Genomic DNA, 15,135 nt, shown 5'->3' on the forward strand with positions numbered 1-15,135 from the left:
AGACACTTTTAACTTGGCAGAGTAATATTGGTTGCATGTTTCATATGGTGTCTAGCTTGCATTACTTCCATTTTCTTGAAAATCCTTCTGCTTAGTTTGCACATCGTAGCTGTGAATATGTCATGCCGTCCTGTTTTTCTTACATATTCCATCCTCATACAGTTGTCTTAAATCAAAGTATTGCTTGTCTGTATCATGCATCAATGAGTTCTGAAGAGTGATTTTATTCTTTTGTGTTGTGGGTACAGCTTGACATGGCAAAGTCAAAAAAGAGCAGGGAAAATAATATAGTAGGGAGTGATGTTACTCGTCGGGTGAAACGGAAAAGGTTCTGCCGTCGAGATTCTACTGGTACTTATAGTGCAGTAGAAGGTCCAAGTCCACCGGCTAAATCTACAAACACAGTATCACCTGCTCCACCAGCTGCAGCATCCGCTTTAACTGTACCAGCATCTCAACCAGTTACTCGTTCATTTGCTCCGGAACTAGCCAGTTCCCAAGCTGCCTTCACACCTAACACTACTTCTGAAGCACTCTTGGCATAACAGGACTTGGCAAGATCAGATGAACCTCATGAGCATCTACCAAGATAATACTAGACTGAGTCAAGTTGTAGTTGCATGCTCCTTTATATGTACTCTCACAGTTTGATGTACACTAACACTTTCCATATTCATTGTTGAACTAGCACCACGGCGCAAGTGGAAACAGATATCAGGGATAATGCTTGATAGATTAACAAAATCTAAAATAGGAAGAATGGAGATCCATTTTGAGGCAGGTTTAAAAAGGCCACGTGATGCTACAGAGTCAGCCAAGTTAGTATCAGAGGCAGCCATTGCCGTTAGGTGTCATGCACGTATCCTCCCAACGTGGATCCAGTACAGGAATGAGAAAAACAATACCCAGTTTAACACCTTCCTTGACCATTTATCCGTAAGTAATGTTATTCATCGCAATCAGTAATATTGTCTTGCTCTATCCGATACTTTCTAGCTTCCTCCTAATAAGACTCACATTCTTTTTTCAACAGATGAGGTTCAAGTTGGATCCGAAAGATGATGCAACTAGACAAGCATGCACTCATGTTTTTCAGTCTGCTCTGCGACAGTATCGGTACCACCTTAGAAAACCTCACTTTGAAGGCAAGGCTAACAATGAAATCGCCCAAACATCTCCAGTGGAATATATTATAGGTGAAGACTGGACAACCCTCGTTAAACACTGGTCTGATCCAAAGTATCAGGTAGGCTATATGTATTTGATCAGACCACATATTGAACTTGTATTTATGTATGTGCCTTACAAGTGTATCTTCTTCTAGGCTAACTGTTTGAAGAACAAAACCAACCATTCTAAAGTGAAATTCCTACATACCATAGGATCTCGTAGCTATATTGACGCTGCGAGGCTCTTGTAAATAGCTGCTACTTCCTTCTTTTTTTGTGCCATATTATCATATCTATATTGACTTGTTCCAAATACATAGGAAATCATGTGCGGACCAAAAAGAACCTGAACCGAATGCAGTGCAAATCTTCAAGGATTGCCACACCAGCAAGATGAAGGGCATGAGCACACCAGTTGAAGCCGCTATTGTAAGTCCTTACTCCTCATGCCTTAAACTGATTGGTACTATGATGTGTTCATTTAACTACTTGGTTTGCAGCCAATGTCAGTTACTCTGTTCACTTTTATTCACAGTTGTCTTAACGTATCATTTCACCTTACATGGTTTAAAAGAGATGAAGGATATTCTTTTGGTCTTGATCTCTAATCTAATTGTTATGTTCACGTGCGCACACAATGATAAAATAGCCTGTTTGTTTTATATCTGTTTGCCCATGATATGAATGATGTCATACTATGTTCATCCTACTTTAAACCATGTCTCTTTATCCTTAGATGTCAACGAATGTGAGGAAATAGACAATACAGTAGGCATGCTACATGGACATATGTTTTGAAAGTGATTTTATTATGTAGTTGGCACTACAATACATGCTAATGTATTACAGTAGTTCACCAAAATAAGTTATGTATAAACGTTTAACCTACTTTGTTTGTTTTTGTCTCATTAGTAACTTATCTGGTACACTAATCTACAAGTTCAAACTTTCGGGAAGCTATGGAACAAATGATTGAATAGCCACAACCACCTGAAGGTGACGAGGCTACTACAGGCACAATGTCACCTCTTGCTGCAGTGCGTCAGTATCTCTCCACTAACAGTGCAAAAAGCACCTTCCTGCGTAATTCTGGGTTGGTTGTCAAGGTAACGTCGTCCAAATTGCCTACTAAACAAAATCTTCCTCCTAGACAAAGTGATATATCTGTGCTCCAGACACAAGTCCAATCCCTAATGGACGTTGTTTCGGATACAAGAATAGTGGTTGAGAAATATCGTCAAGATATGAATGGTTTTGAAACCAGACTATCAGACATTCGCTTCGTTGTTCAAGAGCAATGGAGGGAAAAAGGTGGAGATCATGGTGCTCCATCAAGTTCTACAGCCTGAAACATTAGCACTCAGGTCAAATGATCTGTGCTTCTATACATCTGATGGTGCTTTTATTTGGAAGGACTGTAAACTTTATGCCAACAGGCCTTTTGTTGTATGGTTGGAATGCTGGAAATATGCCCTAGAGGCAATAATAAATTGGTTATTATTATATTATATTTCATTGTTCATGATAATCGTTTATTATCCATGCTAGAATTGTATTGATAGGAAACTTAGATACATGTGTGGATACATAGACAACACCATGTCCTAGTAAGCCTCTAGTTGACTAGCTCGTTGATCAATAGATGGTTACGGTTTCCTAACCATGGACATTGGATGTCGTTGATAACGGGATCACATCATTAGGAGAATGATGTGATGGACAAGACCCAATCCTAAGCCTAGCACAAGATCGTGTAGTTCGTATGCTAAAGCTTTTCTAATGTCAAGTATCATTTCCTTAGACCATGAGATTGTGCAACTCCCGGATACCGTAGGAGTACTTTGGGTGTACCAAATGTCACAACGTAACTGGGTGGCTATAACGGTGCACTACAGGTATCTCCAAAAGTGTCTGTTGGGTTGGTACGAATCGAGACTGGGATTTGTCACTCCGTATGACGGAGAGGTATCTCTGGGCCCACTCGGTAATGCATCATCATAATGAGCTCAATGTGACTAAGCAGTTAGTCACGGGATCATGCGTTACGGAACGAATAAAGTGACTTGCCGGTAACGGGATTGAACAAGGTATTGGGATACCGACGATCGAATCTCGGGCAAGTAACATACCGATTGACAAAGGGAATTGAATACGGGATTGATCGAATCCCCGACATCGTGGTTCATCCGATGAGATCATCATGGAACATGTGGGAGCCAATATGGGTATCCAGATCCCGCTATTGGTTATTGGCCGGAGAGGTGTCTACATGGTTCCCGAACCCGTAGGGTCTACACACTTAAGGTTCGGTGACGCTAGAGTTGTTGTGGGAAATAGTATGTGGTTACCGAAGGTAGTTCGGAGTCCTGGATGAGATCCCGGACGTCATGAGGAGTTCTGGAATGGTCCGGCGGTGAAGATTGATATATTGGACGAAGGGTATTGGTGTCCGGAAGTGTTCTGGAGGTACCAGGCTATGGCCAGCATGACCGAAAGGTGTTTCGGGAGCCCCGACAAGTGTTGGAGGGCCTCATGGGCCAAAGGGGAAGGGGCAAACCAGCCCACTAAGGGGTGGTGGGCCCCCCACACCCTTTCCCATGTTACTTGGGGAGGTGGGGCGCCTCCACCAGGCTTGGGAGGCAAGCCTCCACCTGCTTGGCTTGGGGGGGGGGGAGTCTCCATAGGATTTTCCCTAGGGAGATCCAATCTGCTTGGCCGCCGCCCCCTAGGGGAAACCCTAGGGCGCCTCCCCCTCTCCCCTTGCCCCTATATATAGTGGATGGGTGGGAGGGCAGCCACACCTCTTCCCTGGCGCAGCTACACCTCCTCCTCCTCCATAGTGCTTGGCGAAGCCCTGCTGGAGAACCATGAGCTCCATTGCCACCATGCCGTCGTGCTGCTAGAGTTCTCCCTCAACTTCTCCTCTCCCCTTGCTGGATCGAGAAGGAGGAGACGTCCCCGGGCTGTACGTGTGTTGAACGCGGAGGCGCCATCCGTTCGGTGCTAGATCGGATCTTCCGCGATTTGAATCGCCGCGAGTACGACTCCATCAACCGCGTTCTTGTAACGCTTCCGCTTAGCAATCTTCAAGGGTATGAAGATGCACTCGCTCTCTCTCGTTGCTAGCATCTCCTGGATTGATCTTGGTGACACGTAGGAAAATTTTGAATTATTGCTAAGTTCCCCAACAGTGGTATCATGAGCTAGGTCTATGCGTAGTTTCTATGCACGAGTAGAACACAAAGCAGTTGTGGGCGTCGATATTGTCAATTTACTTGCCATTACTAGTCTTATCTTGATTCAGCGGCATCGTGGGATGAAGCGGCCTGGACCGACCTTACACGTACGCTTACGTGAGACTGGTTCCACCAACTAACATGCACTAGTTGCATAAGGTGGCTAGCGGGTGTCTGTCTTTCCCACTTTAGTCGGATCGGATTCGATGAAAAGTGTCCTTATGAAGGGTAAATAGAAATTGGCATATCACGTTGTGGTTTTGGCGTAGGTAAGAAACATTCTTGCTAGAAACCTATAGCAGCCATGTAAAAACTTGCAACAACAATTAGAGGACGTCTAACTTGTTTTTGCAGCATATGCCTTGTGATGTGATATGACCAAAAGGATGTGATGAATGATATATGTGATGTATGAGATTGATCATGTTCTTGTAATAGGAATCACGACTTGCATGTCGATGAGTATGACAACCGGCAGGAGCCATAGGAGTTGTCTTAATTTATTTATGACCTGCGTGTCAACTTAAACGTCATGTAATTACTTTACTTTATTGCTAAAGCGTTAGCCATAGTAGTAGAAGTAATAGATGACGAGACAACTTCAAGAAGACACGATGATGGAGATCATGATGATGGAGATCATGGTGTCATGCCGGTGACAACGATGATCATGGAGCCCCAAAGATGGAGATCAAAAGGAGCAAATGATATTGGCCATATCATGTCACTATTTGATTGCATGTGATGTTTATCATGTTTTACATCTTATTTGCTTAGAACGATGGTAGCTTAAATAAGATGATCCCTCGTAATAATTTCAAGAAAGTGTTCCCCCTAACTGTCCACAGTTGCAAAGGTTCGTTGTTTTGAAGCACCACGTGATGATCCGGTGTGATAGATTCTAACGTTCGAATACAACGGGTGTAAGCCAGATTTACACACGCAATACACTTAGGTTGACTTGACGAGCCTAGCATGTACAAACATGGCCTCGGAACACGGAAGACCGAAAGGTCGAGCATGAGTCATATAGAAGATACGATCAACATGAAGATGTTCACCGATGTTGACTAGTCCGCCTCACGTGATGATCGGACACGGCCTAGTTGACTTGGATCATGTTTCACTTAGATGACTAGAGGGATGTCTATCTGAGTGGGAGTTCATTAAATAATTTGATTAGATGAACTTAATTATCATGAACATAGTCTAAATTGTCTTTGCAAATATGTTGTAGATAAATAGCTCACGTTGTAGCTCCCTGTTTCAATACGTTCCTAGAGAAAGACCAAGTTGAAAGATATTATAAGCAATGATGCGGACTGGGTCCATAGTCCGAGGAGTGTCCTCACTGCTACACAGAAGGCTTACGTCTTTGATGCACCGCTCGATGTGCAAACCCCTACAACGTCGTTTGTGGATGTTATGAACACCGGACAGACACATCCTGATGACTACTTAATAGTTTGGTGCACCATACTTTACGGCTTAGGATCGGGATTCCAATGACGTTTTGAACGCCATAAGACATATGAGATGTTCCAAGAGCTGAAATGGGGATTTCAGGCTCATGCCCGTGTTGAGAGGTATGAGACCTCTGACAAGTTCTTTTGCCAACAAGATGGAGGAGAATAGCTCAGCTAGTGAGCATGTGCTCAGAATGTCTGGGTGCTACAATCACTTAAATCAAGTGGAAGTTAAACTTCCAGATAAGATAGTGATTGATAGAGTTCTCTAGCCACTATCACTAAGCTACTAGATCTTCGTGATGAACTATGACATGCAAGGGATGGAGTTGATCCCGGAGCTGTTCGCGGTGCTTAAGACCGCAAAAGGTAGAAATCAAGAAGGAGCATCAAGTGTTGATGGTTTAACAAGACCACTGGTTTCAAGAAGGGCAAGGGCTAGAAGGGAAACTTCATGGATGGCAAACCAGTTGCCGCTCCAGTGAAGGAACCCAAGGTTGAACCCAAACCCGAGACTAAGTGCTTCTATTGTAAGGGGAACGGTCACTGGTAGCGGAATTACCCCAAATGCATGGTAGATAAGAAGGCTGGCAACTTCAACAAAGTATATACGTGTTATTAATGTGTACCTCACTAGTACTCCTGGTAGCACCTGGGTATTGGATACCGGTTCAGTTGCTATTATTGGTGACTTGAAGCAAAAGCTACGGACTAAACGGAGACTGGCTAAGGGCGAGGTGACGATGTGTGTTGGAAGTGTTTCCAAAGTTGATGAGATCACCATCGCACGCTCCATCTGCCTTCGGGATTAGTATTGAACCTAGATAAATGTTATCAGGTGTCTACGTTGAGCATGAATATGATTAGATCATGTTCATTGCAATACGGTTATTCATTTAAGTTAGAGAATAATGGTTATTCTGTTTACATGAATAATACCTTTCATGGTCATGCACCCTATGTGAATGGTTCATTGAATCTCGTTCGTGGTAATACACATGTTCACGCCAAAAGATGTAGAGTTATTAATGATAGTACCACTTTCTTGTGGCACTGCCGCTTAGGTCATATTGGCGTAAGATGCATGAAGAAACTCCATGTCGATGGATGTTTGGAGTCACTTGATTTTGAATCGCTTGACACATGCGAGCCATGCCTCATGGGCAAGATGACTAAGACCCCATTTTCAGGTACAATGAAACGGGCAAGTGACTTGTTGGAAATCATACATGCTGATGCGTGTGATCCAATGAGAATTGAAGCGTACGGTGGATATCGCTATTTTCTCATCTGCACTGATGATTTGAGTAGATATAGGTATATTTACTTAATGAAGCACAAGTCTGAAACGTTTGAAAAGTTCAAGCGATTTCAGAGTGAAGTTAAGAATCATCATAACAAGAAGATCAAATTCCTACGATCTGATCAATGAGAATTTCTGAGTTATGAGTTTGGCAAACACTTAAGACATTGTGGAATTGTTTCACAGTTGAAGCCACCTAGAACACCATAGGGTAATGGTGTGTCCGGACGTCGTAATCAAACCCTTTGAGATATGGTGCGATCTATGATGTCTCTTGCCGATCTACCGTTTTCATTTTGAGGTTATGCGTTAGAGACAGCTGCATTCACTTTAGATAGGGCACCATCTAAGTCCGTTGAGACGACGTTGAACATTGGTTTGGCAAGAAACCAAAGTTGTCATTTCTTGATGTTTGGGGCTGCGATGCTTAAGGCTTCAGCCGGAGAAGCTCGAACCCAAAGCGGACATACACATCTTCATAGGATACCCAAAGGTGACAGTTGGCTACACCTTCTATCTTAGATCCGAGGGCAAATTCTTTGTCACTAAGAACAGGTCCTTTCTTGAGAAGGAGTTTCTCTCGAAAGAATTGAGTGGGAGGAAGATAGAACTTGATGAGGTTGTTGAACCTTTACTTCAACCGGAGAGTGATGCAACACAGAAAGATGTTTTCTGTGGCGCCTACGTCTGTTGAATAGGAAGTTAATGATAGTGATCATGAAGCTTCGGATCAAGTTGCTATCGAACCTCGTAGGTTGACAAGGATATGTACTACTCCTGAGTGGTACGGTAATCATGTCTTAGATATCATGTTGTTAGACAACAATGAACCTACGAGCTATGGAGAAGCGATGGTGGGCCCATATTCCAACAAATGGTTAGAAGCCATGAAATCCGAGATAGGATCCATGTATCAGAACAAAGTATGGACTTTGGTGGACTTGCCCAATGATCGGCAAGCCATTGAGATAAATGGATCTTTAAGAAGAAGACGGACGTGGGCGGTAATGTTACCGTCTATGAAGCTCGACTTGTGGGAAAGAGTCTTTTCACAAGTTCAAGGAGTTGACTACGATGAGAATTTCTCACCCGTAGTGATGCTTAAGTCCGTGGGAATCATGTTAGCATTAGCTGTATTTTTCGATTATGAAATCTGACAGATGGATGTCAAAACAAGTTTTCTTACCAGTTTTTGTAAGAAAAAGTTGTATGTGATACAATAAAAGGTTTTGTCAATCCTAAGGATGCTAAAAGGTATGCTGGCTCCAGCAATCCTTCTATGGACTAGAGCAAGCATCTCGGAGTCAAAATATATGCTTTGATGGAGTGATCAAAGCTTTTAGGTTTGTACAATGTTTGCTAGAGACTTGTATTTACAAGAAAGTGAGTGGGAGCACTACAACATTTCTCATAAGTATATGTGGATGACATATTGTTGATTCGAAATAATGTAGAATTTCGGGAAAGCATAAACGGTTGTTTGAAGAGTGATTTTCAAAGGAAGACCTAGATAAAGCTGCTTACATATTGGGCATCAAGATCTATAGAGATAGATCAAAACGCCTAATGATACTTTCAAAGAACGCACACCTTGACATGTTTTTGAAGGAGTTCAAAATAGATCATTCAAAGAAGGGGTTCTTACCTGATTTGTAAGGTGTGAAGTTGAGTAAGACTCGAAGATTGACCACGGCAGAAGAAAGAGGAAGGACGAAGGTCGTCCCCTATGCTTTTGTCATAGGCTCTATACGGTATACCATGCTGAGTATCGCACCAGATGTGTGCCTTGCCACATGTCTGCCAAGAGGGTACAAAGGTGATCCAGGAGTGGATCACCAGATAGCGGTCAAAATTATCCTTAGAGGAATAAGGAAATGTTTCTCAGTTATGGAGGTGATAAAGAGTTCGACGTAAAGAGTTACGTCGATGCAAGCTTAACACCTATCCGGATAGCTCTGAGTAGAGATACCGGATACATGTAATGGAGCAACAATTTGGAATAGCTCCAAGTGGAACATGGTAGCAGCATCTACGATATGACATAAAGTTTTGCGAAATACATAGGGATCTGAATATGGCAGACCCGTTGACTACAACCTCTCTCACAAGCATAACATGATCAAACCCAGAACTCATTGAGTGTTCATCACATAGTGATGTGAACTAGATTAGTGACTCTAGTAAACTCTTTGGATGTTGGTCACATGGCGATGTGACCTGTGAGTGTTAATCACATGGCGATGTGAACTAGATTATTGACTCTAGTGCAAGTGGGAGACTGTTGGAAATATGCCCTAGAGGCAATAATAAATTGGTTATTATTATATTATATTTCATTGTTAATGATAATCGTTTATTATCCATGCTAGAATTGTATTGATAGGAAACTTAGATACATGTGTGGATACATAGACAACACCATGTCCCTAGTAAGCCTCTAGTTGACTAGCTCGTTGATCAATAGATGGTTACGGTTTCCTGACCATGGACATTGGATGTCGTTGATAACGGGATCACATCATTAGGAGAATGATGTGATGGACAAGACCCAATCCTAAGCCTAACACAAGATCGTGTAGTTCGTATGCTAAAGCTTTTCTAATGTCAAGTATCATTTCCTTAGACCATGAGATTGTGCAACTCCCGGATACCGTAGGAGTGCTTTGGGTGTACCAAACGTAACAACGTAACTGGGTGGCTATAAAGGTGCACTACAGGTATCTCCGAAAGTGTCTGTTGGGTTGGTACGAATCGAGACTGGGATTTGTCACTCCGTATGACGGAGAGGTATCTTTGGGCCCACTCGGTAATGCATCATCATAATGAGCTCAATGTGACTAAGCAGTTAGTCACGGGATCATGCGTTGAGGAACAAGTAAAGTGACTTGCTGGTAATGGGATTGAACAAGGTATTGGGATACCGACGATTGAATCTCGGGCAAGTAACATACCGATTGACAAAGGGAATTGAATACGAGATTGATCGAATCCCCGACATCGTGGTTCATCCGATGAGATCATCGTGGAACATGTGGGAGCCAATATGGGTATCCAGATCCCGCTATTGGTCATTGGCCGGAGAGGTGTCTTGGTCATGTCTGCATGGTTCCCGAACCCGTAGGGTCTACACACTTAAGGTTCGGTGACGCTAGAGTTGTTATGGGAAATAGTATGTGGTTACTGAAGGTAGTTCTGAGTCCTGGATGAGATCCCGGACGTCACGAGGAGTTCTGGAATGGTCCGGCGGTGAAGATTGATATATTGGACGAAGGGTATTGGAGTCCGGAAGTGTTCTGGAGGTACCAGGCTATGGCCAGCATGACCGAAAGGTGTTTCGGGAGCCCCAGCAAGTGTTGGAGGGCCTCATGGGCCAAAGGGGAAGGGGAAAACCAGCCCACTAAGGGGTGGTGTGCCCCCCACACCCTTTCCCATGTTACTTGGGGAGGTGGGGCGCCTCCACCAGGCTTGGGAGGCAAGCCTCCACCTGCTTGGCTTGGGGGGGACGTCTCCCTAGGATTTTCCCTAGGGAGATCCAATCTGCTTGGCCGCCGCCCCCTAGGGGAAACCCTAGGGCGCCTCCCCCTCTCCCCTTGCCCCTATATATAGTGGAGGGGTGGGAGGGCAGCCACACCTCTTCCCTGGCGCAGCTACACCTCCTCCTCCTCCACAGTGCTTGGCGAAGCCCTGCTGGAGAACCACGAGCTCCATTGCCACCATGCTGTCGTGCTGCTAGAGTTCTCCCTCAACTTCTCCTCTCCCCTTGCTGGATCAAGAAGGAGGAGACGTCCCCAGGCTGTACGTGTGTTGAATGCGGAGGCGCCGTCCGTTCGGTGCTAGATCGGATCTTCCGCGATTTGAATCGCCGCGAGTACGACTCCATCAACCGTGTTCTTGTAATGCTTCCGCTTAGCGATCTTCAAGGGTATGAAGATGCACTCGCTCTCTCTCATTGCTAGCATCTCCTAGATTGATCTTAGTGAGACATAGGAAAATTTTGAATTATTGCTACGTTCCCCAACATGGAATTTATTTTGTTGTGATACAACATTTATGATGGTGCCTCAGGCTGCAATAATTAAGATGCTATTTTTGTATAGTGTAGGTTTATCTTAGTAATGTATTTGGCCGAAAGCTTCATAGGAGCCCAACATACCAACATTCGTCGGGCCCATTCCTATTGGGCTAAAAACGATTACAGGCCGAAATTGGCATGTAGTCCACTAAAAATATCTGGGCCTAAATCAGCATAAGCTTTCATATTTTTCTGGTAGGCCTGTACCCATAGTGGGCCTTTAACAGGCCTAAACATAATTTGGGCCCTCAATAAAAATAGGCCGTTTACATGTGTAAATATCTCGAGCCCATAAAATATATGGGCTTTTAATAGACCGAAAGTGAGATTGGGCCCTGATTGTGCCAAATAACCCACTGGACTTTAACAGGCCGAAATTCAGACGTGCCGTAAATGCGCTGACCTAATATACGGGCCTTTAACAAGCCGGAACTTCGGTCGGGCTAGATTATCATCATTTTTATATGGGCCATTAATGGGCCCGATATGACGTTGGGCCACATATGACCCATGGTTTACGTCCGGCGTTAACACGCCGAAAGTGGCCCAAAGCTATAGTGGGCCTCTAACAGGCCGAATGTCAGACATGGCCGAATATGACCCAAATCCTTCACGGTCGTTTATGGGCCAAAAGTTTTGATGGCCTATAAATGGGCCCAAATGAAGCCGGACCTTTAACAGGCCGGAAATACACCGGGCCGTAATTCGTCCCAATTACTTAGCGGATTGTTAACGGGCCAGAAGTGACCATGGGCCATGTTGATGACAAGTTTAGGACAGGCCGTTGACGGGCCGATTTGACAGAGAATGTTGGGCCTTTAGCTGGGCCGACCCATTATGGTCGGCAGAATCTTGTGGGCCTGTAGCTGGGCCGGCCCATTATGGTCCGCTAAATTTTGTGGGCCTTTAGCTGGGCCGGCCGATTATGGTCCGCTAAATCTTATGGGCCTTCGGTTGGGCCGGCCCATTTAATCTTTGTGGGCCACTTTTGGGCCGGTCCACGTGTCAACATATCATAGGCCCATCTCGACCGTTGGATGAGTGACACATGTGCCAACGCAGAGCTGACGCGTGTATTCGTCAGCAAATGAGAATTTTACACGTGGAAAATTGGCATTGGTCGTGGCTGTTAACGGGTTATCGGATCCAAAATTCGACCCGATAGCTTAACACCGTTCTGTTACGGTGGATGCCACGTGTCGATCACCCTTGACGAAAGCACTTCTGTGACGCGCGATTTATCGTCATGGAAGTGGACACTTCCGTGATGATAATTTTGGCAATGGCATGGAACACTTCTACGACAGCACAGGTATGACTATCTTGATTCTGTCATAAATTTGTCATGGATGTACATGCAAGACAGAAAACGCGACCTACTGTGACAAACACGTATCATCATAGAAGTGTTTTTTTGTAGTGAATGCAACAAACAAATGCAGGAAGCAAGGGCAACAACCAGACCCTATACTACCGTTTTCTAACGTTCCAGCGGACTAGGACACTCTACAGCCAGATGTGCTATGATACCAAGCCTGTGGCACCCCGGCTCAGAGAAAACCGGAACGCCCCGTATTCCAGCCCAGAGACTGAGGTGAAGTCTTTCAGAATACGACACTGCTTAGTATAGAACAAACCAGCTCTCTATTACAACACGAATATGAATACAAGGGTTCCGATATTACAATGAATAACATAGGTACGGCGACACTACGCCAACCACGGTTGCTCTATACAAGAAGCATATCAACTCGAAGCAGCGGAACAACTACTGGCAGCGGAACAACGAATGACGATTATGGACTCCAATCCGCAGGGACTCTGGCCGGAACGTTTATCCTAGCTCGCGTACACAGGAACCACACCAAACAAGCAAGCAATCCAGGCACGACCTGCAAACTGGCATGAGACGCCAGGTAAGTACATTGAATGTACTTGCAAGCTCACAATAACCAAAAGCATTCAAGACAAACAACAGCATGGCAATTACAGATTAAGCAGGAATTATCATGAAATCATCAGAAAAACATGGCATGAACAACATGAACATAATATCGCTAGAACAATATGATCATGGCATGAACATATAAATCTGATGATACTAGCATGCAACATGATGACAGTACATGCACCATTTATTCTGCTCGGGTTACGTCGTAACCATCACATGCATCACTTACCAACTTCGGACATTACACGATCATCTCAGGATCAAATCAAGCTTGGTATAAACAATACCGTACTAATCATCAAATGACCACAAGGAGGTTGATCTTTACCCATGATTCTTGCACAACATCACGAATATCCAACCACTCTGTATCCTCGATACCACGGTGATCATTCCGGCGATCACAACCATGACCAACACTTGGTCTCAAACAGTGATCCTTCCGGCGATCACAACCACGACCAATACCAGGCCTCAAACGGTGATCCTTCCGGCGATCACAACCAACTTATCTCATCCTCGAACTGGGGTTGCTATTTAGCACATTATTATTATTACTGTTGACTCATAGTGTGACCGACATGAACTGGGCCCTTCTCCGCGGGCGCGGCTATCGATAGATTTAATATACACTCTGCAGAGGTTAGTTCACTGTACCACACTACGGAACCCATGGCCTCGCACCCCCACTGGAGTGGACCAACGGCGTTCCGACAAAACCGATCTACTTCCATGACACTCTCCCGGCCACTCCGACCCACTCCCAACTGGGGTAGTCCGGGGTTGCCCCGTGTCTACCAAAGACACAACAACCACCGCCGTGGCCAAAACGTCCCTCATGGGGACCGGATCCATAATAACAACAACGGGCACACAAGGTTATGTCTACTTACCGGGCCAGGGTACCGCACGCCCATAACCTTCCGTAGTTGGAGGCACCGGCAAGAGGCATGACAATGGACCCAGTTAGGACCTTCCCATAAAGGTAAGCGTGGTTGCACTGGTCAGTTCGTTATGGTGGCACCATGACTCAGCGAACAGTTGTTCAAGTTCAATTTAATCCGGTTAAACTTGAATGCAAATATGCTGAGCCATGATAAAATAACATGATACAATTACAATGCATGAGCATGATATCAACAGAGTCATGAGGGTACAACATAACTACCCACCATATCAACAATGAATCATATCCAACTAAGCATGGCATACTGACTAGCATGAACATCATAAGTACATACTTCTTTGAAACATAGCATGACCACTAGCATTAAGAATAAATATCATGCAAGACATATCAACAATGCCATCATGCAAGCATTTAACCAACTAGATGCAATGGAACAAGCATAACAATGGTACTCGGGATAGACGACAGTCATGCACTGAAAACCATTACCAACATCAACATGTACTACTAGCAAGCATAATCATATGAAAGGAATACTAACAACTAGCAGGGCATAACAACCAATCGCATAACAACATAGCAAGAAAGTAAGCACTAGCCAAGAATCATTACCGAACAATGATAACCATGTTTTAAACAAGAAAACATTTAATAAATATTCAAGTTGAAAACCATGGCTACTGCATGACTATCATGCAAGTGGGTATTGTAGCTTGCCTGGGATGGCAGAGACTCCAGGAAGAAGTGCAGTGAAACCGCGGAACAAAACGTCGGACAGTTCTCTCTCAGAGGGAGCTGATTAGAGGCAAGGGCAAAATGGTCATTTTCACTATGAGGCACCTAGTGAAAATTTTACCAAAAGATAGAAATCGATGAGACGAAGAAGTGAGCGCTGGTTTCACCTCGATCGGAGTTACGGTTGAAAAGTTGTGAGGAGTTGAAGATCACGAACCAATATGTGAATATTTCTTCACAAACAGGTCCCTTGAGAGGAAAAACAGAACACGCCTTCGTCCAGATTACGTTTT

Source organism: Triticum aestivum, chromosome 4A (genome assembly GCF_018294505.1).
Source record: "Triticum aestivum cultivar Chinese Spring chromosome 4A, IWGSC CS RefSeq v2.1, whole genome shotgun sequence".
NCBI lineage: Eukaryota > Viridiplantae > Streptophyta > Magnoliopsida > Poales > Poaceae > Triticum > Triticum aestivum.